Genomic DNA, 5000 nt, shown 5'->3' on the forward strand with positions numbered 1-5000 from the left:
ACCTGAGATAGTAAAGCGGACCTTTGCTATGAGTTTTGAGTTGTCTCCCACATTCCCATGTTTTGTCATACTCATCATCACTCGCAGTTTGTGGATTTTTTTTTTTTTGTAACAAGCAAATAGCAATCGATCATTTTTCTTTTTTCACTTTAATGTATGAAGGGTGGTGAACAAGTTCTGAGAAAAAGATACGAACAGGAGATAAAGTCACATGATCAAATGCTCATTTTTAGCTCACCTTGAACGTAGTTCCGGGGAGCTTAGGGGATGGCGTGTCGTCCGTCCGTCTGTCCATAAACACTTGCAATTTCTTGTCTGAAACTACACGCACGATTTTGATGAAACTTGACCACAACCTTCATCACCCAGTATGTACCAAAGTTTGTTTGCGGCATTAAAAAATCGGGCCCAAAAGGGGTGTACAGAGAGAGTTTATGGGATAGGGGTTGGGGGGTGTTGCCCCTCAAATTAGGTATTTGCTTTCTTCTCAGAAACTACACACACAATTTCGATGAAACTTGGCCAGAACCTTCATCGCCCGTGATGTACCAAAGTTTGTTCACGCTATTCAAAAAATTGGGGTCTGAGTGTGTTTTGGGGGGTTTGGGGGGGGGTTGTTCCCCAAAATAGGCATTCGTTATAATATTGGTTCATTCATACGTTTTGCCGATTCCATCTCACGTTGACTTCCTTCTCAGTATCGTTATTCTATCAGGTGAACGCCCAGGAGTGTTGCCCCTATTTTTCAATATAATTTACCTATCATCAAAGTACTTGCTAAAATTATTTTTCAATCGGGCCCTAAAGGGGGTGTACGGAAGGAGTTTTTGAGTTGTCTCCCACATTCCCTTTTGTCAAAAAAGTAAAATGTCAAAATATGGCGTGATAGTAATCCATAAGGGGATTGTCGTGGCGTATTGTGGCATTGCAATGTGGTGTCATTCCTACCTTGTTTTTTTTTTGTTTGTTTGTTTGTTTTGAGATTTCATCCCTCTGTGTTTTTAAATAAAAAAAAATTTTTTTTCTTGTTTCTGCAATTTTTTGGAAGTAATTAAATGCTCAATGTTTTATGTATTTTGTTGTGGATAATATGGAGTATGGTAATACTCGATGATACGACCGTACTCTGTGATACGACTGTATTCCATGGCACTACAATTCAGATCAACATTTGTGTCTAGTACATGGGATATAAAGTCAAGTAAACACACGATGTTTGCTGCTTTATCACCTTTCGAAGTACATACATTCCTTAGCTTGTTCGAGAATAACAGAGCTGGCTTTTAATTGTTTATGACTTCACTCTGTAGTAATTTATGAGCATATCATTGTGTACACATTTGAATGGGCAACCATCTTTTCCCCCCGTATCATCCCTCTACATGGAGTATTACCATACTCCATAATAAAATGCACACGTGGCCAAAATTATTTATCGGTGTCATTTACCTGAAGATTTTGCCGAGAAAAACGAGTGGTTTTCCGCAACAACAAACTACTTTTATTTAGCCATATGATCTAAAATAATGGAGATAGCAGGACGTTTGGACCGACCGAGTGAATTCGCACCCTCATCTTTTGAACACTTCCCCTATAAGATTAGCAAAACATGAGTGAAGATCGTTAATAATTTTTTGGACAAAGAAGATACAAACCGAGTTTTTTGTCACACACATTTATGGTTAATAACCATTTTCTGTAAAGTATGAAAGTGTAGCTTTAACAGTGGTAAATCCATCCATCCATCCATACATCAGGACTATACTCTATACAGAGCATTGGTGCTGCCTAAAGCAGTCACCTGGACTGTTGGGCACAATCCTAGGCAGGTCACCATTCTGATGCAGGATACTCAAAATGGCTCAATCATCCCAGCAAGCTGGTACTCATTTTTCTGACCTCGGAAGGATAACAGGCTGAGTCAACCCCACCTGGTATTAATTTAACAGTCAGGCAGGATTTGAACTCAGGATCCTTGGATCCCAAGCCCACCACCCTAACTACAAAGCCAACACCAGGTGTAATGGTAAATGTTGTTTGTTTAAAGAAGGTTAAATATGTTTAAAAGCAATAAATTACTTTGCTGCGTTTTTTAAATGGGGAATCAATCAAAATCTTTCAACCCTCAACAATTATTATACTATGTTTAAATATTAGTTCTAAAATCGCCTTCCTCTCATATGTCTGAAAGCGTGAACCTTTTTATTTTTTGAGAACAGGCCCCTTGATAGCTTTGGCTCTCGGTCAGTGCCCGAATGCCCGACTGATCAATCCGCCCCAGTTTGAATCCTGACCCAGCTATAAACTGTCACCCTGGTGTTCCATAGGGAGGGTGATACATCAATGTGTGCACTGTCCCTCAGATAGATGTTAAGCTGGACATCCCGTATGTTAGCTTCAGTTAATGGACATTAAATATCCCACTGTGTACTCATTTGTGAAGATTAGCCGAGCTATCGCCAGCACCCTGAACAAATTACAATTTCCTGTCTGGACTATAGGTAGCAAGTGGTCTGTTCTTCAAGGAGTTTCCTTGACACCAGGTTACACTGCTTGCTATGTTACAGTGTTGTTGTCTGAGTAGCAGCTTTTGGACTAAAAAAATTGACTCGGTAGTTTACGTCTTTTCTGTGAATGGCCTTCTTCAGATACAAAGGGCAACCAACACACCCTGGCCTCGGTAGCTTCAATATGCTCCTAATTGTTTGCCACAAAAGTGGGACTTTGTGTGTTGGAACCGATAATAGTCTCTCTCATAGTAAGGATTGTAAGGATTGTAAGGTGGGTGGTTCAACTTTTTGAAGTCACAGCTCTGAATGGCAGCCTGTGCAACGTGGGCCTTTTGCATAGGTGCATTGTCAGGAAAGAAGGACTCCACCAAATCTGAACTTTCTGTGACCCACTTGGCTACTGTGGGATAATGAGAGGCACCATGATGGTACACGAGCAAAAAAAAATAACTTCACAAGGTGGGAAGTTTCAAATGATCTGAAACACAAGAACATCAAAAGTACAAAATAAAAATAAATATTCATAGCAAATGATAAGCAGAGATGTGGGATTATTTTGTCAATGCCCACTGGTTCTTTTGAATTCTACATTGAATGAATTTATGACCATCCTTCACTGATGCTCATACACACTGACACATTGTACATTTTGGTTTTCATTTTCCACTTTTACAATTTTCCATTCATACACAATGCTCTTTACACATATCTTGGCCAACGATTTGGCTAATATTTTCTGTGTCGTGGAATTGCATCGATGTGGAATTATTACCAACCAGTTATTGGGCTGACATCGGTGATGAACATGGAAGTGTTTTCAATTTTAAATTCAACTTCACCAAAATATTGGTACTACTTCACCTGTTTTCTTGTCTCATCTTGTCTTATGTGTGTTATTTCGACCGATGTACTCCAATCCTCTGCCTCTACCAGTGTGTTTGAGGCACTTCCTGGTAGTTTGTTGGAGTCACAGATATGGTGAAAGTGGTTGGTAATTGCTTTCTTTAAAGACAGGCATTCCAAATTTTGGAATATATTTGTGTGCTTAATTTAAGCTGGCGAATATGATCATTGGCATATTCTAATTCCACCTGCCATGCTCACTCACATCCTTGGCTAACCTTTGGTGTGATGCAGTATTTCAGTTTAGTGAATTTCACAGTAATTTATGTGGAGACAGTCGGCTCTTGCCTTTGATTGCTTATGAATAGCTGTGAAATACATTTGCTTCACTTGCGTTCCACAGCCAGTCAGGGATCCACTAAAGTAAAAAGGGAATGGATTTGGAAAGATATTAAGTTTATTTTGCTGCCTGAAGGCAAATTTTGCATACAAATCTGTAAATTGAACTGGACTTCATAAAACACAACAACCCACGCAGTGTTGAAGTATATACTTCAATTTTAATGAAGTAATGATTTTAAAGATGGTTTTTAAAAAATCCGGAAGTTTAGCACGACTGAAGCAGTCTTGTACATCACCCTTATACACTGTAATATGACGACGTATGCCTGGTGTTGGCTTCATGGTTAGAATGGTGGGCTTGGGATCCTAGGATCCTGAGTTCAAATCCCTCTCGGCTGTTGAATGAATATCAGGTGGGGTTGACTCTGCCGTCATCCTTCTGAGGTTGGCAAAATGAGTGCCAGCTTGCTGGTATCCTGTGTTGGAGTGGCGACCTGTCCAGGATTGTGCCCAATAGCCAAGGAGACTGCTGAGGCAGCACCAACGCTCTGCACAGTGTATTGTCCCAATGGATGGATGGATATGACGACGTTGAGTCGCAGTTTAGGAGACTGAGGCTTTATTGATCACCATAGAACATAGCATCAATCGGCATGGTACATAGTCATAATGGTGACTTCGTCTTCACCCTGATACTGCACTCTCCCACATGTCATGCCCTCTCATGCTATATATCGATACACTGTCAGACCCCACTATTCACGGTGGATATGTTCCTGAAGAATTCCGCAAATGACGGTCCACAAATGTCGAGGCATTGTTAAGAATTTTTTTTTTGACATGGTCTAGGCTTGTGGAAGAGCAATTACACAGAACAAAACAAGACACAACATAACATAGGGAACAGCAGGAGAAAGGGAGGGGAAATACCAACAGCAGGGTGGAGGGAGAAAGTAGTCAGAGACAGACAAATAAGGGATGCAGGTAACGATCAGGGGTAAGGGAGAATACAAAGGGTGGACAATATGAATACAAAAGCAAAATTGTGTTTGACCAGTTTGTGATTTTGTCAAGGTCTGAGTAGAGGGAAGAGATTGCTGCCTGTTTGTCAGAAGGATGAGAGATGTCACGGCAGAGAGTGGAGTCATCAGCAAAGAGATAAAGAAGATTTTCCAGAGAGTCAGTGAGATCATTGATGGAGATTAGGAATAATATGGGGCCGAGAACACTGTCTTGGGGTACTCCAGCCTTGACAGAGAGAGGAAATGAAAGGTTTCGATTGAGAGCCACACGTTGATTACGAGA

At 40.6% G+C, this 5000-nt stretch overlaps 1 protein-coding gene across 9 annotated transcripts in view; it reads left to right on the forward strand.

Annotated features, from left to right (window-relative positions):
* The window catches only part of LOC147031992 (zinc-regulated GTPase metalloprotein activator 1-like), a 453248-nt gene that overhangs the window by 159995 nt on the left and 288253 nt on the right, over positions 1-5000 (forward strand). The window lies entirely within an intron of this gene.

This window comes from Eptatretus burgeri, chromosome 2 (genome assembly GCF_056783735.1).
Source record: "Eptatretus burgeri isolate ZD-2024b chromosome 2, Ebu_testis_v1, whole genome shotgun sequence".
Classification (NCBI taxonomy): Eukaryota; Metazoa; Chordata; class Myxini; order Myxiniformes; family Myxinidae; genus Eptatretus; species Eptatretus burgeri.